General features: G+C 42.1%; 1 long non-coding RNA gene across 3 annotated transcripts in view; it reads left to right on the forward strand.

The window, feature by feature from the left end:
• The window catches only part of LOC149006438 (uncharacterized), a 62,780-nt gene extending 38,737 nt beyond the window's left edge, over positions 1-24,043 (forward strand). Inside the window, exons 3-4 of one of the 3 annotated variants that reach the window (XR_016175042.1) lie at positions 21,875-23,671; positions 23,823-24,043. This is a non-coding gene — a long non-coding RNA (uncharacterized LOC149006438). Of the gene's footprint in view, positions 1-21,874; positions 23,672-23,822 lie in introns of those variants that run through there. The other 2 variants (XR_016175041.1, XR_016175043.1) reach the window with 2 other exon arrangements.
• The last annotated feature ends 3,278 nt before the right edge of the window (positions 24,044-27,321 follow it).

Consider the following 27,321-nt stretch of genomic DNA (forward strand, 5'->3'; position numbering starts at 1 on the left):
GTGTAGGGACCATAGGGTGAAGAGAATGCCCAACGGAGAGAGAATGGGGACGAATGAGAAGAATCTTCCTCTAGATCCAATAAGGATTTGAAGTGCAAGAAGCAGGCCAAATAGAATCCTGTTGGAGAATATAAGAATAGACCCAAGAGACCTAAATAGAGTTATGCTTGGAAGGAATCTTCCAAATGAGCTTAAGGAGGCATGCCAAGTTAACGTCGAGGATGCAACGGATGCCTAGGCCACCCTCGGCTGGGGACGCAGCCCGGCCCAAGAGATGGAATGAAGGAATTGAAAGCTTCGACCTTTATGAGGAATCACGAGAGGGATTCCATGGACTAGATATGGTTGGTAGAAAGATCGGTTCCAATAAAGATAAGAGTTGGGGTGTTGAATGTGCGCTCTCCCACAAGAAAAAGCTTTCCTTTCCGGTTGGGGTTTTCCTAATGTTATCAGCATGGGGAGAAGTGGTGGCGGTGAGTCTCCCGGGATGGAGGAGCCGGTGGGTCACTGGAGGGCCGGCGCCCCGAGGCTCCCGAGGGGCTGGGGTGATCCGGATATCGGAGGGAGGTGGACTTGTTGAGGTTGATCGGAGATCGGAGAAATTCAAAAGGAGAGGGAGGAGAGATGGTGGGATAGTTGTGATGGTCGCTTTGATGAAGATCATGAGATCGTCTCGCAATGCGAGACGAGTAAGGTTTGTGGATCCGCATTTGTGAATGGGAGCATGAGGAGTTGATCCGTGTTTGATTAAAGGATACATGATAGGACCTCGAGGCTAGGGTGGCGGTAGTGGGAGAGAGGGCAACCTTGGTGGATTCGTCCTGGAGGGGAAGTAGCCGGAGGGGCCATTTGTGATGTGGATGAAGGGGGTGGAGATCAATCCCGGAGGGAATCCCTGTGAGAGGACCTCGCTAATGAAATCCCAACGGATATAATCGGGCTTTGGGAAGGTCCACTTTCGAAAGAGGAGCTGAGGAGTGAGAAGATCTACTGAAGCCTCGAACAATTTTCGCGCAAAGGCGAATATTATCCAAGATGCTTCGACTCGAAATGAAAGTAGATTGGTTAGGGCTCACAAACAAGGGAATAACCTTCTTGATTCAATTGGCAAGGATTTTGGAAATGAATTTGTAGATAACATTACAAAGGGTGATGGGGCGGAAATCAAAAAGAGAGGAGGCTCTAGGCTTAATGGGAATGAGGCAAAGGAATGTTTGGTTAGTGGAGGAGAGTTGGGAAGGATTGAGAAAAAAGCTCCGGATAGCATGAACAAGATCATCCACATTGAAGTCCAAGGTAGACAGAAAGAAGCCCATACTAAATCCATCAGGGCTAGGGGTACGATTAGCTTTGTGAGAGCGGATGGCAGGGAGGATCTCCTCAGGGGAGGGAATAGATCGGAGGGAATTATGGTTAATGGAAGAAACGAACATGCTAAGAAAAGAGGGAGGGAGGGAAGACAGAGAGGGAAGATAGAGAGAGAAGGCTGAAAAAGAAAGGGATAACTTTATTCTTGATACTAGGAAGATCTGTGATCCAGGACCTGCTCCCAGAAAGGAGACAAGCAATGGAGTTTTAGTTCTATCAACCTTTGAGGGAGCGGTGGAAATAGGCAGTGTTTGCGTCCCTAAGGTCGAGCTATTTGATTCTCACTTTTTGTCAGAGAGGGAAGAAAGGGCATAGGAAGAACACGCTCTTCCTTAGCAAAAGAGGGGTTTAAGGGATCCCCATGGAGAAGGAGCTGGATTCTAAAAAGATTAAAGTGGCAAGAGGAGCCTTGGGAGGATATACTGCCAAACGTGGAAAAGTTCCAGAATCGAAGAGCAAACTTAGTGTTTTTCCGCCGATTTTAGGCCCGATGGCCGTAGGGAGGAAAGAAGGGCTGGTGGCCCACATATTGAAGAATTTGAAAGGTTTGGGCTAGAGGAGTAGGGGTCGAGAATATGGAGGATGCGTGGGGAGTGACTAAAGAGAGTGGGAGGGTAGAAATAGGCATGAGAGGCAGGGAAGATGGTGACCCAGGACTCATTGACAAGGAAGCGATCTAGCTTGGAGGTGATATGGGCTTCCCCAATCCTCTGGCTTTACCAAGTGAGGATGTGGCCAGATCATCAAAGATCAAAGAGTCCCGATATCCTTGAGGCGAGAATTAAAATCTTCCACAGCCACGAGGAGTTGACCCAGGTGTTTACGAACCAACTCAGGAGCTGAGCAGATTATAGGAGCAACTTGTGGCGCCGTGTGTGGAAAAGATAATTACTTTTCTGATGTGTTTTACCTAATAGAGAAAGATGGATTGAGACAATTTAGATAATAACGGTTCCAAGTCTCAGGGATGTCCGTGTGGGATGAATGGCAATACCCGAAAAGAAGGAACTTCAAAAGCTACCTCCAATTGGCCATCATATGAGATACAACTTCTTGAACATGGGACCGGCACAAATATTGGACTTCTCTTGCAGGGAGCCACATCAACTCCGGCGTTTGATTCGGTGCAAGCACATGCCCTCCAAGTGAAGATTTTGGGCTCCTTTCAGACAATGGTAAATCAGTGGGGTTGGCTTATGCCACCATCAGGTCTAATTGTAGTCTTGCCTGAAACAGTGGTTCCCCCTGATCCATTAACATAATGGGGCCCATGGAGGAGTGTCTTTGCTCCCCATTGATTCAGCCAGGAACAAATTGGTTGATTGTAGGAAAAGCGGCCCATCGTTCAATTTTTGACAGTTGGGTACTAAACATGATAGACACTCAATTCTCGGAGCCACAACCAAAGGACGCCAACTCCCTAGGGTTAGAAAGTTCCCAGGGATGGTTAAGCTGAGTCCAGTTCATCTATGGCAGCTGATGGAGGTTTTAATGCTTCACCGTGAAAATGAGACGACAACTTGTATCAGCAAATCAAAGACATGAATGATCGTCTTTATCAGCTAGATAAGAAGGTCTCGAACATATTACAGTTGGTACTTAATCAGAATCCTTTTGTTCCTAAGATTATGACAGCCCGTCTACTTGTGGGTTTTCGCTCTCCCACCTTCACAGATATGGCTGGAGAACAAATTTAATGGCTCATATTAGTTAGTTTAACTCCATGACGTTGTACGGGGAAGTGATGCTATAAATGGTAGATGCATCCCTGCTTCCTTGACGGGTTCAGCCACAACTTGAAACTCGCGTCTGCCAAAGCACTCCATCAACAATTTCAGAAAATTAGATTTTGCCTTTACAACGTGCTTTAAAAGTGGGATCAAGAAATATAAGACAGAAGACAACCTTCTTGCATTATACTTGGGCGTACCGAGTCGATTCGTGAGTTCATAACTCGTTTCAACATCTCAATTCTAATCTATGACTTGGATGTTACGGTGGCTTTCACCGCATTCAAAAGGGTTGTTTCCAATGAAAATTGGTGACTTCCATAGCAGAGAGGAAGCCCAAAACTCTGGCTGAACACTTGAATTTAGGGTACGAGATGGCCACAGTGGAAGAAGTCTCGGAGGCGAATAGGATTGATTATAAAGATAGAGAGAAGCCCTTCAAACAAACTGTTTGCAAGGAAAGCTTCATGCCAGGACCCCCGAGAAGAATATTGAAAGGGAAGCAAAAATGGTGTAGCAGGAGTATCGATGATGATGATGAGTACTTCACTCCACTTTACATATCACGATCTACCATTTTATTGTAGATCCGAGTCACATGATTGCTAGAGAGACCCAGAAAGTTACATGGCTGACCAAAAAATAAAGCCGACATGACGAAGTCTTGTCTTTATCACAAGGATAAAGGGCATCACAATAATGATTGCTGCATGCTTAATAATGAGATAAAGAAGTTAATTTCTGGTGGACCCTTAAACCAGTATATCAAGTCTTGCCATCAGGGAGAAAGATCTCTCCGAGAAGACGCTGCAGAACTCCACCTAGGTAATGAGATGAATCTAGGGGGAAAGCCCCAACCACTTCCCGGGATGAGGATCTTCCTAACATTAACACAATCTTCAGGAAACCAACATTTGAGTCTCTCCACCAAGCAAAGGGGAGTATTCGTGCGAAAAGCGACGTTGAGCCCTCCAAGAACACGCGGTTTAATCACAGTGAGCCTATCATTTCTACTGAAAAAGAGTTGGTGGATGTACGTACTTTGCCTGATGATGCCATAATCATCAAGGTCTGACTAGCCACCCATATGGTCTGATAGGTTAATATTGTTTAAAGCTTTTCTCTTGTAGCCAGGATCATCTTATCATAATAATCTATTGTGGTTGAAGATAATAAAGGAGTTCAATTCTGGCTTCTCCATTTAGATTCTTCTAGGCAATGACCTCTAGGGATGACTTCAATCATGTTTTAATTAAAGGATGATGGCACAAGTCAGTAACTACTGCTTAATCCCTTTATAGGCTTTGCTGGTTGATTGTGATACATTAAGATTGAAGTAAATTGGAGAATGAAATAAGGCTTTTGCTGTACTTATCTAGTAATGGAGGAATCTAAACAAAAGTTGGAGAATATTCAACAACTACAAAGTTGTTCACCCTTCGATGATACAATATTGGGTTAAGAGAAGCAAAGGTGGTGGAGTAGGTTGCACTGCATGAGAAAAAAGTCATAAAGTAGATGTTTTAGGTGTTGTATTTACAGTTTGGAGAAGGGAATATCAGTTTTTCCATAATGTGGTCGACTGTATATGGAATTGTGATCACTTCTTATAGTTTAAAGACATTAAGGGTTATTTATTGAAGTCCCTAAGGATATGATAGAGGAGGCAGTTGAGTTTTTTTAGGCTAATTTGGTTAAATCCAAAAAAAAATCGGTTAGGTGTCAGCATATGAAATTGGAATGAACGACGTGGTAATGTTAAAAGATTTGACGGTAAGATTATGTTAATTCTCGGGAGAGATAACAAGGAGATAGAAGACAACTGGAGTCTGGTTAAAAACGCGTCAGAGCATTAAATTCGGCATTTAATGTTCTACTCCACTACCCCAAGAATTGAATTTGCTTTGAGGAGATCTATAGGCTGAGCAGATTTTGAACGCATCATTTGGCGCCGTCTGTGGGAAAGACTTGAAAAGCCATGGTGACTAGATCAGCAGCCGCTGCACAGCGAAATTCCGGTGTTCAGATCCCTGGAGCGAATAATCCAGATATTCCCCAGGGAAGCCAAAATCCTATCGAGGTAGATGATGGTCAGAGAGGACGTAATCCTCCTGATACATTCTAAGATCAATTGGATCAGGTAAAGATTCAACTTTTGGAGGTGAGCCAAGCACTCCGCCTGCTCACCAGACGAGTGGTTTTACCACAAGAACATGATCAACGCGATTCAGGGAGACGTGCATTACCACTTGAGCAAAGATTGGCTGAAGATCGGAATATTGGTCAGAATTTTCGTGAAGGAGACCGAGGACCTAGGAGGATTGATGATCAACTTAGGCGAGACGACCGGTTCGACAGACCGCAAGAGAGTACAACTGATTCAAATACAAGGTTGGATACAGGGGTAAGAACTCACTCACCAACTGTCGAAGAACCGTTCGCGATGATCGAGCGGATTTGCGAGCGGAATGTTCGGGAAGGACGGGCTGTTCGTGATGATCGAATAGCACGGGATGATCGTGTTAATCGAGGTCGTGATCATATTGCTGAAGATCACCCGACCCAGATTGGTCCGGAATTGGCCAACATTAATGAGAAGTTAGGGCAGTTGGCTAAGGGCAGGATTGTTGAGGATATTTACTCAGTCATTCGGAAGACCCCCTTTGCCGAGCCAATTGCGGGATATCAGTTTCCCTATAACTTCCGTTTGCCCACCTTTTCTACATTCGATGGCTCCGGAGATCCAATAGCTCACATCGGCTATTACCAACAGACCATGGTAGTTTCAAGTAATTCTGATGAAATTTTATGCAGGGTTTTTGGTTCATCTCTAGCTGGAGCAGCACAAAAGTGGTTTTCAAACCTCCCCTCTAAAAGGATCGTAAACTTTGATTAATTGGTGCGCAAATTCGTAGGGCAATTCCAGAGTGGAATACAGGTCAAGAAAACGGAAGAAACCTTGTTTACTGTCAGACAAGGAAAGAACGAATCAATCAGAGAGTTTCTGAAAAGATTCAACAAAGTAACGATGGAGATAGAAAATTTGGATGAGCAAGTAGCCAAAACTGCTCTATTCACGGGACTCACTAATCGGAAACTCCTTGAGTTATTACTACAGGATATGCCTGCGACTTATGCTGAGTTGGTACAGAGATGCCGAAGCAGGCTGAAGTCATGGAGATTCTAGACGCGCGCCAAAGAGATAATAAAGTCTCCAATAAGGAACGAAGGTTCCCGAGCGAAACGAAGCCAAAGAAAAATGTCCGTGATCGGGTTGGAAAATCTCAGGCTTGGCGCCAAAGGTCTCCCGGTAAAAGTGAGTATACTCCATTGAATGTTCCTCGGGCTGATATTTTAAATATTATCAAAAGAAAAAATATCTTGAAGTGGCCGCCTAAAATTCTTTTGAAACCCGGAGAGCAGCAGGATCGAGAAAAGTATTGTCGATTCCACAAGGACTATGGTCATTATACAAATGACTGTCGTCATCTAAAAGCAGATATTGAGAGATTAATATCTCAGGGACATTTGTCCAGTTTTGTTAGCAGGAGGGAGGAGCCACGTGAGCCACATGCGGCTGCTCCTAAAAGGGATCGTTCGGTTAGTTCAGAACGATCAAAGGAGGCCCCAAAGTCTAAGAAGGGCAAGGAGGTGATTGAAGCTACTCGGTCACCGATCCTTACCATCTTCGGGGGACCAGAACCCGCCGGAGTCTGAAAACAAAATCCAAATTTGTTGGAACCGGAGAGACGCAGAAGCAAAAAAAGCTGAATGGTGAAGATTCTATCACCTTTAGCGAGGAGGACGAAAGAGATGTTTGTTTACCTCATGATGATGCCATAGTCATCAAGGTAGAGATTGCACGTCGGGAAGTGTATAGAGTTTTGGTTGATACAGGGTCTGCAGCTGACCTAATTTCTTACGAAGTGTATAAAAAATTGAAGGTGGATCAGGATTTGATGAAACCTTCATCCACACATCTATATGGTTTTGCAGGGTCATCTGCAGTGGCGGAAGGATCGGTCTAGTTGGACTTATCTATTGGAATTTGTCCTAAGGAAACAACCGTCCGAATCAATTTTTTGGTGGTTCGGGAACTGCCAGCTTATAATATTATCCTCGGGCGACCATCTTTATCCAAGATAGGTGCTATTGTTTCGACAAAACACCTGAAGATAAAATTCCCGACTGATATGGGAATTGGTCAAGTCTCCTCTGACCAGAGAATCTCTCGGCAATGTTACGTTGCCTATTTAAAAGACAAGGAGGGCCCGAGGAAGGTAACTGCCCTACCTATAGAAAATCGAGACGATCGGGAAGAGGCAGAGATGCAAAGACCCGAACCAGTGGAGAAGCTGGAACAAATCCAGCTGTGTACCGAGGATGAGAAAAAGATTACTTATATTGGGTCTGAACAACTGGAGGAATTTAAAGATAAGTTGAAGTTATTTCTTCAACAGAATAAAGATGCATTTGCATGGTCTGCCGAAGACATGCCAGGAATCGATCGGGCTGTCGCAGAGCATAAACTCTGGATAGATCCTAAGGCGAAACCAGTGATACAGAAAAGGAGAAATTTCTCCACTGAAAAATATGAAGCCGTTCGTAGCGAAGTTGAAAAACTCAAGAATTCTGGTTTTATAGAACCAATTGAATGCCCAACTTGGTTGGCCAACGTGGTAATGGTAAAAAAGGCGAATGGGAAGTAGAGGATGTGTACAGACTACACAGATCTTAACAAGGCTTGCCCTAAAGATTGCTATCCGTTGCCTTGGATTGACCTCTTGATAGATGCGACTGCAGGATATGAAACTTTAAGTTTCATGGATGCCTACTCAGGGTATAATCAGATCCTTATGAATAAAGAGGATGAGAAGTTTACGGCTTTCATGACTGATCCTGAAAGCTATTATTATAAGGTCATGCCTTTTGGCCGGAAGAACGCAGGAGCAACATATCAGAGGGCCGTCAACAAGATTTTCAAAGAGCTGATAGGAAAGAATGTTGAAGCTTATGTTGACGACATGCTAGTGAAAAGCTTTACAAAAGCAAATCACATTGCAGATTTGACTGAGGTATTCTCAGTACGCCGAAAGTATCAAATGAAGCTAAACCCAGATTAGGGCTTCATGGTATCACAGAGGGGAATTGAGGGGAATTGAGGCTAATCCTGCCAAAATACAAGCTTTGGTTGATATGGAGGCTCCCAAAACTGTTTGTGATGTGCAGTGTTTAACAGGGAGAGTTGCTGCTTTGAATCGATTCATCTCCAAGTCTGGAGAAAAATGTTTGCCTTTCTTCAAGGCACTGAAAGACTTGAAGGGCAGCAAGGAAGCAAAATGGACTGAAGAGTGCTAGAAAGCTTTCGAGGAGTTAAAAGAAGCACTTGGACAACCACCAATCTTGTCTAGACCAGAGAAGGGGGAAATATTACAGCTATATCTAGCGACGTCCTTTTCAGCGGTCAGTGCGGTACTTGTTCGTGAAAAAGATAAAAAACAGTGGCCGATTTACTATGTAAGCCACGTGTTGCTAGATGCGGAGACAAGATATTCGCAGATTGAGAAGCAGGTTCTGGCTCTCATGATGGCCGCCAGGAAGCTAAGGCCATATTTTCAGGCTCATCCAATTGAGGTATTTACAACTTTTCCTCTTAGTAAAGTTCTTAATAAACCTGATTTGTCTGGAAGGATGGTGTCCTGGTCAATTGAACTCAGTGAGTTCCAAGTGAGCTTTAAGCCTAGAACTGCAATCAAGGCTCAGGCATTAGCCGATTTTGTAGTAGAAACTACTGCACCGGTGGAACCCACCATCAAGGATCCCATTATACCAACCACTTGGGAGGTATATGTGGATGGTTCGAGTAATAAAGATGGAGCAGGCGCTGGAATTCTATTAAAAAGTCCAGCAAGATTTATTATTCGATATGCTTTGAGATTTGCATTTGAAGCAAGTAATAACGAAGCAGAATATGAGGCTCTGATAGCTGAACTTCGGTTGTCAAAAGCATTGTCTATTGCAGATGCTACTATTTATAGTGACTCTCAACTTATAGTCAACCAAGTTCAGGGGGAGTATGGTATTAAAGAACCTCGCTTGCAGAAATATCAAGAGATAGTGCAGGCATTTCAAAACCAATTTCCGAATTTGAAGATATCTCAGATTTCGAGGAATGAAAATTCAGTGGCAGATGAGCTATCCCGATTAGCCAATGCCAAAGAAAAGAATCTAGACCCTTCGGTTTACATTGAAGAGATAACTTTTCCAAGTTATCATGAGAAAGAAATTTCTTATATTGAAGCAGAGCGTTGCTGGATAGATCCGATAATCGAGTATCTGAGAGATGACAAATTACCTGAGGATCCGAAAGAGGCAAAGTTGATCAAGATTTGATCAGCTAGATTTGTCATTCAGATTGGGAGACTATTCAAAAGATCTTATTCTGGACCCTTTATGAGATGTATAGGCCCCGAAGGAGCAAAATCAGCTTTGGCTGAGGTTCATGAAGGAATTTGTGGAGCTCACAAAATTCTGAGACTTGGGTTATATTGGCCTAAGGTCCAAGAGGCTGCTATGGAATATATTCGTCATTGTGGTAACTCACAAATTCATGCTACAAGATGTCGAAGCGCCCGGCGGAAACCATGACTTCAATTCTAGATCCCATTCCCTTTGCGATGTGGGGAATTGATATCATGGGCAAATTCACCAAGGTGTCAAGCGGACGGGAATATCTGATAGTAGCAATTGATTACTTCACGAAATGGGTTAAAGCCAGTGCACTGGCAGCAATTATGCTGAGAAAAAAGTGGAGAAATTCGTGCTTTAATCAATCATTTATCGCTTTGGGATTCAAAAGATTATCGTCACGACCATGGTACTCGGTTCGACTCATCGCAATTTGAGCAATTTTGCGGAACATATATGATCGAGCATCGTATGTCCTCGAGTGGCATACCCCCGGAGCAATGGACAGTAGAGGTTACTAACCGGACGCTACTGGAAGGAATAAAGAGAAGACTCGAAGCTGACAAAGCTTTTTGGGTCGAAGAACTTTATAATGTACTGTGGGCCTATAGAACTACGGTTCGAACACCCACAGGAGAAATTCCATTCAGGTTGGCATATGGATCCGAAGCATTGGCACCAGTGGAGATAATGGCGGAGACATTACGGGATCGTGAGTTCGATGAAAAAGCAAATGAACAAGGACTGCTTGATAGTATTGATCTGTTGGACGAAGTTCGGGCAAAGGCAATAGCACGAACTCAACATTATCAAAGAAGGATAGCGTCTTATTATAATACTCGAGTGAAGAATCGCCGGTACTTAGCCGGAGATTTGGTGTTGAGAAACACCCTAGCCTCTGACCCGCGTCACCAAAGAAAATTGGACCCTTCCTGGGAAGGACCTTATATGGTTGTAAAACCAGTTGGTTCAAGAGCTTATAGGCTGAAGAACATCAACACCCAAAAAGAGTTGGATCAGTCGTGGAATGCCAGGCATCTCAAAAAGTTTTATCCTTGATGATGATTTCAATTTTGTTCGCGATATAAACATTTTCAACTCAATCAATGCAATTTTTGGCTTTCAACAAATTATTTTTTGATTGGGGGGCATTGTACACCACATTCAAGAACAAGATCCAACTATAAGGCATCGGATGAAAATTCGTGTGGGTCCTTCAACACTTATGGAATTTTTTCGGATCTTCTTAAGTCGAGGCATCGGATGAAAACGTTTGGACTTCGCAGAAGGGAAACGTGTGGACTTTGTAATAAATGAAGTAGTGGGGAAGATTAATGCATCTTTCCGAAACGCATCTTCACAATATTTCTACAAGATTATTATTCGTCGAGGAATGTGAAGTTGTGATAAATTTTATCATTTATACTTTGATATTCAAGATAAGATTTTGGCAGGATACAGGGAAATGGAAAGGCCAACATGAAAAAGAAATGTCTATTCATTAACAAGGAGGTCAATCTTTACAAAAAGAAACAAAAGATAACTCCCTAAGCCTCTTCTTCATTGTTGCCCGAGGGACCCTGGTCGGGAGGACTTTTCTCAGGATCTTGAGCAGAGCCTTCCTCAAGAATGACATTGGCTGAGTCCTCTATAGCAGCAGCTTGAGACTCGGCTTGTGATTTCTCCTCTGGAAGCGCTGGCTCGTCTGCCAAGTATGCCTTATATTGAGGGTCAGTTGGAAAAGGATCATCTTCCCGAGCCCAGTCCGGGAGATCCATGCCTAATTTCCCGAAAACCTCTTTATGGCACACCTCACTGAAGGGAGCAGTATCGAAATTAGGGATTGATGCAAGAATTCGCTCCCAAACGTTGTTCTACCCCAAGCGATAAGCTTAAATGTTGTAGGCACTTAGCAGCTCGGAGAAAGGTACGTTGTTCAGGTATTTCCGAACACACTCCTTCCGAAGCTCTGGCTTGATATGATCGGGCTTGCTAGGGACCGCCCACTTCAGATATTCTTCGTTCTTCTTACATTGAAATTCAAGCCTGTCACCGAACAACGTGGCAGCTTCTTTTTGCTTCCTGGCCTCGCGCTCGGCAGCAGTGGCACGAGCCTTCGAAGCATCGAGGGCATCCTTGAGGGAGATCACTTCTTCCTCATGCTTTCTCTGCAGCTCCTCAGCAGCTGCAGTCAACTGGTCTATCTCAGAATTGGCCTTGGTTAAATTCTCTAAACAGGTTTGCAGCAAAGAGCTGTTGCAGCCAACACGGCTCAATGCTTCCATGTGTTGATAGAAGCTCAACACAGCATTCCTGGGAGGGCGGAAAATATCAGAAGAAGTCATAAGAAATTATGAAAAAATAAATAAGCAAGAAGACCGGTACCTTGTGGATTGACTAACAAGGGCAACGTCATCCAGGTTTTCAAATTCTCGGCGATCGAAGGAACAAGACCGAGGGAGCTCCACTCTGCAGCTTTCTCGGGGTCCCGAGTCACCCCGTCGGTCAACTTCGGGGTCCACTAGGGGTGAAGACCTCCTCACAATCCGTTGAAGCTCTGGATTTTTTATGGGAGGAAGCATCAATTGTATCGTGCCTCCTTTTGGTTCGGGCAGAGGAGGAGACATTGGACCTCTCCACCATTGGCTTCTTCCCTTTACTGGAAGCATCAGCCACGGGCCTGATATTCCTGATACCCCTATAAAAGGGGTCGGGAGAGGGAGCAGAAGCCTCTTGATCTACGGTCAAGGCTCTGGGTGATCGTTGCTCGGCTGTCGCAACGGCTCTAACGGCCTTCAGTAGTAGGTTCTCGGGGTTCATTCTTGGATGCACTGCGAAGAAGAACAAGGGTCAGAATTAAAGACATATCACTTCAGTAAAATTAAAGGATGATGGTTAGAAGCTCACAATGAGCCAAGCCCCAGTACTGAAGAATGGAGTTATACTCCACCTCAAGTCCATGTATTTCTTGATACCATAGAATGGATTTGATCTTCCTGACGGCCGCCTCGTCTTCTTTGGATAAAAGGAGGCCTCGGTTATTCTCGGAAGAAGAAGTACACCGCCTCCAGGCGGTTGGGAAGTTAAGATCCGACGGAGGCGCTCGACAAGAAAAAGTATCGTTCGCGCCATCTTTTATGGTTAGAAGGGCAAGTTCCTTTGGCAAGGATGCTGCCCCTCCAATCAAGTTCAGCCTTATTGCGTTTGGACAGAAAAACCCATCCGGGAGGATGAGAGATAGAAAGAACATGAAAATGTACAAAGAGAGAAAGAGATGGCGTAATGCCAAGTTCAAAACACAAACCCAAGAAGCCGATGATGAGCCACTAGCTATTGGGAAGGAGCATTTCGGGACAAATGTCCCAATGATTCAGAACTGCTGAGAACAAAGGATTAAAAAAGGGAAAGTGAACCCCGCTTTCCAGTGCATCTGTGTACAGAGAAAATTCACTCGAAAGGGTTGAATCAACCCTCTCATCAGAAAGGGGAGCCCTAACCTGATTAGAGGAAGGAAAATCAAAATCTTGGATGGTTGAAAGAAGGGTTTCCTCATTATAAATGGAGGGAACAGAGCCAGGTCCACCATCGGACCTGGAAGTTTGAGGCTGCCTAGAAGACTCGACAATCTTGGAAGATCCAGACTCGAGGAAGGCAAGAGGAGTTTCGGTTTTTCTCTCTAAACCTTTTTGAGAAACTTCAGCAAACTCGCGCAAGAGGACAATTAGGGTTTTGTTATCACTATCCGACTGTTCGGAAGCAGGAGAAGCAAAAGCCTCACTACTATTACCAACACTGGGTACCAGAGAAGCCCCATTGTCCGCCATTACTTGTTTCAGTAAACTACAAAAAGAAAAAGACTAGTAAACTTACTGATTCAGTGAGGCAGAAGCTTGAGAGCAAGAAGGCGCGAAGCAGACAACAAAGGTTCAAATTCCAGACAGGAAGAATGAAACCTACGAAGACAACGAACCGCTTTTAAAACACCCGCACGAGTGTTCGGGAATCTGAACGATCGAGATTGATTCAAAATCAACGATCGAGATTGAAAGACGTTTTGAAAGTTTGAACTCACGAATCCGAAACAGGCGTTCGGAAACCGTCGCTTGGATTACGTGAGCCACGACAGATCGATTGAAAGGTGACACGTGGCCTTACCCTCACAACGCTCGAGGAAAAGTGACCACCGCATTAAATGTGATATGACATTTAATGGAGCACGGAGAGTCTATCGCCTGACGAAGAACCCAGTTAAAAACCAAGCCCTCGGGATCGACCGAACGCTTGGTCTGGGGGGCTCGTGATACGGAGAAACTATGATCAAACCGGGTTCATACCTGGTTCGACCCTCGACCCCGGTCGAGGCAGAGGGAACCGACTTGCTCCCAAGCGAACCGGATCCAGAAGATGGCTTGCTGAAGAAGAAAGCTGATTCAGCAACAAGCACGCCCTAATCCTACTTATGGATTAGGGTAATTACCCTAATGATGGCAGACTCGAATTGACGGCTGCGGCTAATCATTATCGAAGGGATAATCATCGCATAACCTAAAGAGTTATCTCAGGAGTCCTCTACTAGTCCAAACTAGTGGAAGTCTGTTGCTCAACGGATCTATCTATTAAGATCCAACGACTACCCGAAGAAGGCTCAAGTGCATCCAACGAAGGAGATTCGAAGGTACACTCTATATAAACCTCACTACCATACGAGGTGAGGGGGATCGAAAACACACAATCTGAGACTCAGGTTCAGATACATACTGATAGACTTAAACTATCAGCGGCTTACGATCTAGATCACCTTTCCCAGTTCTTCATTCCTTAGCTCTGTGCTTCTAGCAGAGCCGTTTGTGATTAAGTTCATCAACTGACTTAGCCTTCGGAGGTGGACTCCCGACCCTCGCGGTCGGGCCACATCTGACGCTTTCGTTTTGCAGGTCATCACGAGGAGATCTAAGGGCTGAGCAGATTTTGAACGCATCACTTCCCAAGATGAGGATCTTCCTAACATCAACACAATCTTCAGGAAACCAACTCCTGAGTCTCTCTGCCAAGCAAAGAGGAGTAAGCGTGTGATAAGCGCCACTGAGCCCTCCAAGAACACGTGGTTTATTCATGTGAGCCTATCATTTCTACTGAAAAAGAGTTGGTGGATGTACGTACTCCGCTTGATGACACCATAGTCATCAAGGTCTGACTAGCCACCCATATGGTATATAGAGTATTGGTGGGCATTGGATCATTAACAGATATTTTATCTCTTGATGCTTTATGTCATCTCAAGATAGACCAAAAGGCCCTGACTCCAAGTGCAACCCTTCTCTATGGGTTTGCGGGAAGCTCCACCACAGTGGGAGGAAATGTCCAACTTGCTCAGACGGTGGGAACTGCTCCCCGCCAAGTGACATTGTCAACCATGTTTATAGTCATGCACAATATTTCAACTCCACCACAGTCTATTAAGTGGTACTTTAGGAAACTTGTATTGAAGAGTTAGAGTTAATGGATATAGATGAAGAGTTAGGATCCTTTAATCTCTTACCTCTAGTATGATCATTTACCAAAGGACAAGGAGCAGGCTCGTACTATCAGAAGGGGAGCAGCAAAATTCACGATGATGGAGGGAGCTCTCTACAGATGATCAATCGAGGGCCCTCTCAAAAGTGTGTAGGACCATCAGGGACCAATATCCTTGGCTGAGGTACATGAGTGCATTTGTGGAGCACATTTGGGGGACCATCAGGGGCCAACTATGCTTAAAGATCCTCAAGATTATATGCAAAGTTGTGTTCCATGCTAGGTCCATTTGCCTATTCATAGAACTCCAGTAGTACCATTGGTGTCAATTCAAAGTCTAGTTCCTTTTGCAAGGTGGGGGATGGATATTTTAAGTCCCTTACCCCCATCATTAGCACGTAGAAAGTTTCTTATAGTTGCCATAGATTACTTCACCAAATGGGTGGAAGCTGAACCTATGGCCTCCATAACAAAAAAAAAACAAATGGAGATTTATATTTTATTTTAACCAAAATCATCTATAGGTTAGTCTTCCAAAGATCCTCACAGCAGATAATAAAAAATGGTTTGAACTGCCTGAGCATCTCTTCAGGTAGCTTCTCAACTAGGTATGAGAAGGTTGTGTCAAGGCCTTGCTCAAAACCTAGCATAGCTGCCTTGATGATTTCATCTTTATACTCTTGAGAAGCATTAAAATTCTCCAACACCCTATCCTCAACTGTGCTGGCCTTCTCCCTGAGATCAATAACTGGGTGATTGATTCCTTGAAGATGAAATTCAAGGGATTCGTTCAAGGCATTCTCATTATGGAGCTTGGCCACCTCTTGCTCTTTACCCTCTACCTCTTTCACCTTTTTGGGTAAATCAGCTTGTACCTTAGCTTTTTCTTTGGTAGTAGCATCCTTGGCGTCAAGGGCTTCATTCTCCCCTTTTCGTGCCTCCTCCTTCCCTTTCTTGTGATACTTGGAGTTGGCTAGGCCTCTCCTAACTCCTTTTTTGCCACCTCAACCTCATTGCTAGCTACTTCTTGTCTTACCGTAGCCTCATTAAGCTTGGTCGTGAGGTCACTGACTTGGAGGTTGGTGACAATTGCATCCTTCGAAGGGTCCTTAGGGCCAATTCCTGCAAACGTTTCTGGTCAAAGGAAGCAACAACATTCTCTAACCATTCTTTGCACTTGAAGGAGTCCTTAGATATAGAAGCTCCGGTAGAGATGAAACATTGGGGGACCCATCTCATGAACTCTCCTCTAGAAGAATCCTCCTAGACAACCCTAGTTGTTGCTGTTGTTATGCTTATTGCTGCTGGTGGTGTTGGTCTGGTTGTGGTTGCTGTTTTTGTTGGTTTGGAAGTTATTGTAGTCATGGTGGTGGCTGCAGAAGATGGTTAGGCAAACCTCAACGTAGGGCCCTCACTTGGCACCATGGTAGAGGAACCCTCTGCGGGTGGGGTTGCTCCAAAAAGTGACCTTCCGGGAGTCCCTTAACTCCCTCATTCTAGCCCACCATAGGAAGGAAGGTCTGGGCAGGCCATTTCTTATGGGATGTTCTCAGCTTGGCTCCCAGACCCTGTGGTTTTTACCACCTTCTCCTTGCCCTTGCGAGGATCCAGGGTGTTTCTGACTATCCCTGGTTTGAAGCCCTGGCTCAGCCACTGGCTGGGAAGTGACTTTTTGGGAGGTAGTAGGAACTTGTGACTTGGGGGCTCCGACCTTCTCCAAAGCAGCGCGTGCTGCCTCCTCTTTGGCCTCTTTGTTAAGGTCAATCAAAGTTTTCTTTTCTAATTCGATAAGGACCCTGGCCACAGGACTTGGCAAACTTCTGCGATCAATAAGGGGACCACTCCATGTCTCCCTGGTCTTGTCGCACTCCTAGTGCGCAGCAGCTTTGGCAGCTAGGTATGACGCCAACAGGGCTCTACAGTTAGCCATCGGAGGACCTAGTACTGGTGAACATAAACAAAAGGTCCATAATGATTCGTACTATAGTGAAGTAAATTATAAATTAAAGCTATAACGTTGAAGGTCCCTCACCATCCATGATTCCCCACTTCATCAGAGAGATAGCAAAGTCCATCTCCCTCCCATGGACGATAACTCCCTCACACCGAATAGACTTCCAGTATAACTTCTCTTCCTCTGGCGACAACTTGAGCTTCATGTTGGTCCTCCTCAACTTACTTCTGGGGTAAGTAGGTTAGTCCAACACAACATAGTCTTGTGGAGGGTGACACGTAACCTATCTGTCCCTTCAGCCCTTGTTATTGGATGGTAGGGTACCCTCCACAAAAACCATGACTTTCACCTGAGCAGTCCCCCTCCTACTGAAACTATACCATTCTTCGTGTTCTATGGAATTCAAAGTGAAGACGCAACAAAACACATTAAGGTTCAATTGTACCCCCATATTGTGGCAGTAACCACGAATCCTACCAAACTCCTTCAATCATTGGGTGCCAACATTCTAGGATATATATTGAAATGGAAGAGGACTTGCATGATGAGGGAATGGGAAGGTAGTCTCATTCCTCTAAGCATGGAGTTGAAATAAAGAGGGAACTCTCCCTCTCTCAGCAAGTAGGCCCTCTTGTATGGGCTTGGAATCCTCACCTGTTAGTCAGATGGGACGTAAGAGACTTGGAAAGTACTGGGGACCTGTTCTAGGTGTAATGCTAGAATGTCTTCTATCTAAAGGGGTTTTAAAACCTACCCCAAAGGGTGAACCTAATTCGATCGTACCTTCAGACAAGGTGTCTTCTTGGACACGATCACTACTAGAGGCAGAAGCAAAATTGGAAAATGAAGTGGGAAAGGGGTCTCCAAATGCCAAACCCCTCCAAGGTTCCTTGGGAATGTTAAGGTTCCCCTGGGAATCATACTTTTTATTAAGCTTTCTACCCATGATTCTAACTCAAAATTTGATTTACTACGGAGTAGAAAGTTGCAGGCAAGAGAATGACTTCACGATAGGTTGTTGAAGACTTGAGAGCTTTAAGAGTTGCAGTAACAATAAAAGGAACAAGAACAAAAGACGATGAACACAAAGGCTTTTATAACAAGGTAAATTTTGAATGAACGGTTACTGACAAGTAATGTTTCGCCTTCCGAATAATGAGGAGTTGTTGGGTGAATGTGGCCATCATATGTGCACATTGGGTTCTGCACACATTGCATCATTTACTAACATAATCGTCAGAGCATTAATTAGTGATGTTTAAAAAGCATTCTTGACAGTTCGAGTTCTTGTCCGCGCCACGTTGGATCAAAGGTGCTCCCGTGAAGTTACTTCCCGTGTTAGATTTCAATGCACCAAACCTAGAAACTAAGGGTGGCTAATGTTATGCCATAATTTCTCAGGCCAACGAACCGGGGTGGGCCGTTTAATTTGGTACGTGTTGTTTTGGCTTCGACCCAATTTGAGGGGCATGGGAGAACCACTGGATATATTCCTTTTGGAAAGTGACTTCTCAAGGAGGTCACCCTTACAAGAGCCATGTGGACGTTAGGACATGACGGAATGGGCCCCTAAAAGATATCTTATGAGATGTTATTTCTCAAGAGAGATAGCAAGGAGATGGAAGAAGCCGGAGTCTGGTTAAAGATGCGTCAGAGCATTAAATTGGACATTTAACATCCATCACTAGGATATTAATCTATCCTAATCTCCTTAGGGTTGCTTCCTGATGATTTGTCTAGAGTTTACGAGTGCACACATCAAATCAAGGGATTACGTGGGTTTATATCTTAATAGTATCTAGTATAGGTGTATCAAGCCCTTAACTTCTCCAAGAAGATTTGGACTTAGGCTTCTCGAGCATTCTAGACGTTATAATTAATCCAGGACCTTTATTTGGCATATGCTAATCTAAGGAAGGATATGAATATCCTCCATGAGGACAACATGAAACCTTAGTATAAAGGGTAAAAGGATGAAAGAAAGAAGGTAAGCTAGGTTAGAGATTAAACATTAACTCTCCTACAACTACCTCAAGAATTGAATGTGCTTTGAGCTTTAACTCTTCACTACGAGGTATTGTGTTATTCGGAATTTGACTAGATCGTCTGAGGTGGCTTCCTGTCCACAAAGGCGGCTCACTCTTACGGTTATTTTTGTGTGCAAACAACTGGTTTGAAGTTAACCTAGGTGTTTCCAAACCAACTCAAAAGCAAAGCAAATTCCAGTATATTAACGATTATGAATGGTAATGGAAGTAGTTAGTAATGCAAGAAGCCAACATAAGTATTTGTACCAAGTCGTTTTCAATGAAGTGGCTCTGTGCTGGGATGTGAGGTCATCAATGCCCTGGAATAGTAATCGATATTAAAACTGAGTTGCAAAGTAAGAAAGTGAGTCTACCGTGTCTTCCACAATCAAAAAGAAAGGAAGAAATGTTTATGCTTTTTGTAAAATCCAATGGGGTTAGGAGTATGTTCATGTGGAAGATTCACTAGGATTTGAGTTGGATGGTAAATGTTGAAGTACGATAGGTGAAACTTTATCTGATTCATGTAACGTAATAGCTCTTGGATCAACAACTGAGTTTGTGTGCTCAGTAGTTTTTGCCAATAATTCAGTGAAGCGAAACATTTTTAAATGGACACGGATGGCTTTGTGAAGAGTTTAGGGAGTAGTGGATGGTTTTAAGGATGCTAGTATTGTGTTTCAATGTAAAGAGAAGTATGGCATGGCGCCTTTGCGGTTAGTAGCTATAAACATGTTAAATGTGTGCTTTGGTTGGGCAAGGTTGACATATCTAAATTGGAATGAGAAATTGTACACTTGGACAAGAGGGGAGAGTATAAGATTTGTTTACATGTTGAGAGAGTGCTAAAGAATGTTGGTTGGTTGTATAGGTTTAGATTCTTTGAATTGGTGGTATAGATGAAGGAAGTTTATTTTTGGTAGCCATGGTCATCAGATCATAATTATCTAATCTAATGCTTGTAAAGATAATGAAGGAGTTTATTTTTGGTTCCAAATCATTTAGATTTTTCTTGGCTAGGACCTCTAGGGTTGACGATCATCATGGTGTAGGAAGAGGATGACACAAGTAACTACTGTTCAAACCCCTTAATGGGCTTTGCATAGCTGATTTTGATAAGTAAAATCGTGAAAGTTTGGTTGTGTTGGAATGTTGACTGAAATCCTTGCATATGTCATTGTGACACTACTGGTATGGTTGGAGATCTCGCTAGATATCTCGCTTTTTCAAAGAAGCTAAACGAGATGGAGGTCGAGAGCAGAGAGTTGGGATATCTTGTTTAAGATCTTGCCATATCTCGCCCTGGATCTCGCTATAACTCTCAATTTTTGCCTTTTTGTGGATTTCGGCTAAATTTTCACTTGCAACTACTCTTAGCACATCTACAACATTGAAGGAAGATCAATCATTCTCTACTTATCTTATAAACGTATGATTTGTTGACTTATATAGAACTTCTAATGGTTGTATAATTTTATTATTCTATTCTTGAAAATTGAGATTGTGATACTCATATGGATGGAATTTTGATAACATTTAGGTTATTTGATGCATTTGATACACTTGCTTTTCATTTATATGCCTTAAAGGTTCTATATTGCATGTTGTATAACCTTGCATTCCTTAATCCTACAACATTTTGGTTTCACACTATGGGGAGACTTAGAAATCATACTTGGGATTGTTTCTGACAAATCCAAGGCCATCAATGTGTTCAAAAGGCCTTAAATAGGCTAAATACCAAGTTTCAACCCAATTAGAACCCCAAAACCCACTGAGATGGGCCACCGAATTGACGCCAAAAAATTGTATATCTCAACCGAGATCTCGCCAAGATGGTCGAGATCTCAGTTTTTCAAGTTGGCAAGATCTCGCCATGAACCCTCAGAAGCTTACTTAATTCTAAATTCATTGCGGGATATCTTGTCACATGGAGAGTAATTTTTCTGTTACATATTGTTGATGTATGGAAAAGTTAGCTGGAACTCACGGTACGTTTGAAAACCATTCTTTCACAGCTCTTATATCAAGTTTGTAATCTTCAAATGTTTATCAAACATGAATTCCTGAAGTCCTCACTAGGAAAAGCCTTTTAAGGAAAATTTTGAGAGCCTGAAAGATATGACCTACCTTCTTGGAGAAATATGTGATTGCCTTGTTGTAAGTACTGAATTTCAGGAGGTAAAAGCCTGTGAAATCAAGCCTTTTTCCCCCTTATAGAATAACAATATTAAAGTAGTTATTTCTCAGTACTTACTATATTTGACATCTGTTTATGTGATCCATGTACTGTCTCATGTACTCACAGTGACTAGAATTGTTTTTGCTCTTGACCTCACAATCTATAGCACAGACAGACAATGAACCCATCATCTCAGCCATGTGGCACCGTATTAAGTGTTGGCACGGGTGGAGATACGGACAGATGTGGTGTATGGCTATTGGTTAAAGATTGAAAGAACATATTTCATAAACTCTCCATGTGCTCAGAAAAATATATGGTTTGGTTTTTGTTTGTTTGCATTATCAAAGTTCTTCATTGATTACTCTGGTTGACATGCTGTTTAATTGTTCATATTATGTAATTTCTTATTAACAGCTGCAGCTGTTTATTGAAATTTTAAGAAATTTTGAACAATCCTTTGGCACATTGCAGTCAGCATATTTGACCACAGACTTGAGTTTTGTTGATGAGTACAGTAAAATTGATATACAGGGTTTAAGTTAATGAGCACTTGAATTGTAGAAAGTTTGAATCTGATCAACTGATCTTTTTGTTTTCTTCTTCCTACTTCTCTTTTCTTCTTTGTCAGGACCTCTATGCTGTAAAGCTTTCTTCATCAGACCTTGACACTATGCTAAATCATACAATGGTTAATAGTGAGACAAGAGCAGTGGAACTGGAGAATGTATGTCTCTACATGTTTGACTGTAGAAGGATTCAGTATGAAAAACAAACTTCATGCAGACAAATTTGAAGGTTTTCTCTGGTTCTGTAGATGAATTTGTTGCATTTGTTTTAAGTGCATTACGAGGAACAAGAGAATGAAGTCATTGTCATGCTTGAGTGCATGGATTCGTTGAACAAAAAAGTGAAGGATTTGGAAGCTCTTAAATAGTCGCAAGAGAGTGATTTCTCCATTAGAGAATAAAACAGGTATGCTACTGCCAACATGCAGAGATACTACCAATTAACTGAGAGTTGACAATGGTCTGCTGTATCTGAGCTCCATTCCAGAACTCGAACAAGTGTACCATGTCGGAGGGAGGGAGGGTTGGAGACGCAATGCACAAACAGCAGGAAGGAGTTGCTGGCACCAAAGATTTTAAGTTGTCAGAAAATCTGTAATTGGCTGGCAAAAATGTCCAAAATCAAACTAGACAATTTGAGAACCTGAAGAATGTTTTGCTGAAAACCATTGAAGACTTTCAAAATGGTCTGAAGGAAACAAGGCTCAACTTTGAATTTGCTATTCAAGACAATGCTTCTCTGTTAGAAAGTGTAATGAAAGCCCTTCAACATGATTGCATCCAGATGCGACATGTCTAGGATTATGAAGCCAAGGAGGAGTTGAGGGGAAAAGAAGACAAGCGCTCTACTAGGAATGGTGCTTTAACTATGAGTGCAGGTAGTCTCATTTTTCTTAATCTTTTAGAGCATTTATACGTTAAGTGTTACTCCTTGATTTTATTGTCTTCACTCTTTTGTTCATCCTTGACTTTCCCGAGGTAGATGCATATCTCTTACCATACTACCAATTTAGAACTATCTTTGAGAAAATTAATTGGGTTGAAATCCCTTTCAGAGGGTCAGAACAGGCAAACCCCAAATTACATTCTGGATCCTAACAATAAGCTCTTTAACACCATACATGGTTTTGCTGGATTACAAAATCAGATGATTTTAGAGGCAAAATAGGCAAACCCTGCATGTCCAGATCCTATCTAAATGTGTTTGATGATTACCAGAAGTAGTGGGGGCAGCTCGTAACTGACAGAGCATGCAAATCCTCATTAGAGAGCATGTTAGCTTAAGTGGAAACTGCGGAGTCTGTTTAACTGGCCTAAGTCTTTCCCCTATTCTTTCCCTGGCTAGCCATTCTTTTTTTTCGAAGTCTACGGGCTTCTTGTGCAGTTTACAATACTTTTCTTTTGTATAGCATGGTTTACCACATGGTTTACATTTGATCACTTCCTTTGGTGCATCTTTACTATTTACAGTTCTAGTTTGATAGACACAGAAGAAGGGAGGCTTGTAGCATGATGACTGTCTTCAGTGTGAACAAAAAAGCATATGATTCCTCTATGGTGGCTTAGGGATCTCAACCGAGAATCTGTAGCCAAGTGGGTCATGGTCAAACATTAAGTCTTGCTTGGAAATTATACATTCAAGTCTCATCAAGGTGTTTGAGTGGGTCCTACATTGCCCTGTCTGACATGAGTCTCACACTTATACGAGTGTGTAGATGGGTGGAAGGGTAGGCTGGGTGGAGATGATCTCTACGGTAATACAAGTGAACAGCGGACAAAAATGTTGTAAAGAGATTGCATATTTTTATGAAGATGCTGAAGTTAAGGACATAATGGAACCCAAAATCTATAGCACACGAGTGAGATTGCTTTCCATTCACTCATTCCACTTGTTTATTTATTTTCATTCATTCAATCCGGCAGCCATAAAATACTCAAGCCTTCACATTAAATGGAAAGGCAAACCATTAGAAATTACAGAATCTTCCAATGATAAGATTCCATTTTCAGATTCCAAGATGGCAGAGCTTCTACAATTTCCGAGGCGAAAAAGCAATGAGAATTCTGTAAAAAAATGGTTTGGTTTTTGTGTGTATGCATTGTCAAATTCTTCATTGATTACTCTTGTTGACATGCTGTTTTATGGTTCATATTATGTTATTCCTTATCAACAGCTGCAGCTGTTTGTTGAAATTTTGAACAATCCTTTGGCACATTTCAGTCTATTTCAGTCAGCATATTTGACCATAGACGTTTGTGATAATCTGATATAAAGGGTTTTAGTTAATGAGCATTTGAATCGTAGAAAGTCTGCATTCATCTTTTTGTTATCTCCTTCCTACACCTGTTTTCTTCTTTTTCAGGACCTCTATGCTGTAAAGCTTTCTTCATCAAACGTTGACACTATGTTAATCCACACATGTTTTATTTCTTCATAAAATACTCAACCTTCACTATTAAATGAAAGGCAAACCATTAGAAATTACAGAATCTTCCATGATTTCCATTTTCAAATTTTAAGGTTTCTCTGCTGTAGATGATGTCATTGTCATGCTTGAGCGCATGGATTTGCTGAACAAAAAAGTGAAGGATTTGGAAGCTCTTAAAGAGTCGCAAGAGAGTGATTTCTACATTAGAGAATAAAATAGGTATGCTACAGCCCACATGCAGAGATGCTACCATTTAACTGATGTTTGATGATGGTTTGCTGGTTCTGAGCTCCATTCCAGAACTCGAACAAGTGTAACATGTGGGAGGGAGGGAGGGTTGGAGATGCAATGCACAAACAGCAGGAAGGAGTTGATGGCACCAAAGATTTTATGGGGTCAGAAAATCTGCAATTCGCTGGCAAAAATGTCCAAAATCAAACTCGACAATTTGAGAACATGAAGAATGTGCTATTCAAGACAATGCTTCTTTGTTAGAAAGTGTCTTGAAATCCCTACAACATGATTGCATCAAGATGCGAAATATAGTATAGGATTATGAGGCCGAGAAGGAGTCGAGGGGAAAAGAAGACGAGCTTAAAGTTACGATTTGAAGGTTCAATAATCGTCAAAATAAGTAAGATAAAAACTCAAAACACCTAGCGAAGGCCACCGGTTCAAATTAGTTAGTGTCTTGATGTTGGAAGACTCATTCAGATCACCTGTTTTCGTTGGGGATGATTAGGTCCTGTGTTATTTTCACAAGCCATTCACCTTATTAAATTAAACAAGGCTATTGCATTTTTTTTATTTTTATGTTTTTTGGGTAAACAACGAAACTACAGGAAGCGGGGGTAGGAATTGGTTTTTTTTTTTTTGGGGTGGGGTAAATTGGCCATTAAATTAAATGTTTGCAAAAATTACAGATTGCACGCTTTTGTAGGGCATAAACACTGGATTGCACGCTTTTGTAGGGCATAAATAAGTTATGCCTCAAATGACATAAATACCCTTTCAAAACCAACCCTTTTGGTGGGTGGAGGGATTCAATGTAGGGAGAATCCCTTCATCCACGTTTTGCCTACACCTCACTAGAAACTTCATATTTTCCCTTGAGCCTACAACACCCCTGTTGAAAAACTCTTTACTCGTCATCCCTTGCCAGAAAATCTCTCTGAACATCGTCCCTGCTAGAAAATCTCTCTACCCACCTTCCCCTGCCAGATAATCTCTCTGCCCATCGACCCCTGCTAGAAAATCTCTCCCTCCCATTCCAGAAAATTTCTCTGCCCGCCGTCTCTGTCAGAAAATCTCTCTCTCTCTCTCCCCCCTACCGGAATATATACTCTACCAAAAAGTTGATTGGGTGTTTCTCACCGGTCCAATCTAGGAGTCCCTGATTTTGTTCTCTCTATGGGTGGTGAACTCCTTAAACCTAAAAAAATTGAAAACAAGATTTATTTCTACAACTTCATCCCCGATGCATGAAATGCTTAAAGCTCTGATGAGTAGAAGAAAAAAGAGAACCAAAGATCAGTAGAAGCCCTAGAATCCTACCCGTTGGAGTTGCTGAAGGAGGTGAGGAAACAGTGGTAATAGTGTAATCGTGTCGCTAACTAATCAAAAATAAAACCTATACTAATCTAGCTAGCTGAAAGTACGGGGTCAAACTACGTGGAACAAAAAGACTAAGTTACTAGGATTGAATACAACAAAACCTAATTTAAAATGAATTTGAATTATTTTAGAAAAACACAAATAAAAATTAAACTATTAATCAATGCAAAAACTTTAACTATGAATACGTGATGATCTTTGGGATTTCAAATGCCCGATGATTTTCTATAACCGATATAACTCTACGCTTCAAAAGAAATGATGATCTTTCCTAGATATGCCCTATTTTTGTAGGACTATTGTCCTTCGCCGAAGCTTAGCACGCTTAGTTTGCTTAGCTGTAGAGCAACTTCGATGAGACTCAAAACACAATTTAAATCATCAACTATAAGGTATAAAACAATCAAATTAATGAAATAAACAATGGTTCATCTACATCCCAAAGAAAATAACCTAGCTACTCATTATAACAAAGCTCATTAAACAAATAAAGATGAAATTTAGTTAGAGAGTTGTGGTCTTCTTCTTGATCAATGTGAGCAAGAGATGAGAGCCAAGATCCGTGTTCGCTGTCTTTTTTTTCTTTTTATTTGTGGTTGGGTTTTTTTTATTTTTTTTTATATATATCCCGTATACAATGAATTCGTCCTCTTTATCCATCAATTCGACATTTATTAGTTCAAATTCTAGAAAAACTCAAAACTAGGAAGTTGTAGATACTTTCGTTATCTTTCCATAGTATCTTGAATCACCACAATTCAAATTCATACGGGAGAGATATGCCCAAAACACTCAAAGTGGGTCTGTTTACACGATTGTCTGATCTTATTACCAATTTTGTTCCTTGAACCTCCTCTTGTTTCCAATTTGTCTAAGATTGGTACTCTACTTGCATTAATAAAGTTGGATCACAACGTTCATGATTTCTTGTGCAACAAGATTGAATCCTGTGATTGTTTTTTAATCAAAATCCTCTAATATATTAGCCAACTTTGCTCTGCATTATTTATAATAACCAAAGTCACCTTAATCCTGAAAAAGACACAGAAATACTCAATTAGCTCTATTTCAATTGACTAAGTATGGGAAATTAAATCAAATAGGTAATGATAAATGCATGTTTATCATACTATTGAAGGGGGGGGAAGGAGGTTTTAGAGAAACTCATCTCTCCCAAAAAAGCCTCCTAACACTGCAAGACATGGAAAATCTGGGTTTTATTCTACTTTTTTTGTTATACTTATTTAATGTCATTATAATCATTTTTAAAAACAAATTTGGAGAGAGAGTGAGAGAGAGATTTTTCTAAAGGGGAAGGTGGGCGGAGAGATTTTTCAGCCAAGGTGTTGGTTTTCGGCAAAGATGTGCAGTTTCTCCCTTCACCACCTAAAGGGTTGGGTATGAGAAGGTTTTGAAAGGGCATTTTTTTCATTTGACTCCATGGCTTATAGAACCCGATTGAATGT

Source organism: Hakea prostrata, chromosome 8, assembly GCF_041222555.1.
Source record: "Hakea prostrata isolate BN-2017 chromosome 8, UWA_Hpros_2, whole genome shotgun sequence".
In the NCBI taxonomy this organism is placed as follows: Eukaryota; Viridiplantae; Streptophyta; class Magnoliopsida; order Proteales; family Proteaceae; genus Hakea; species Hakea prostrata.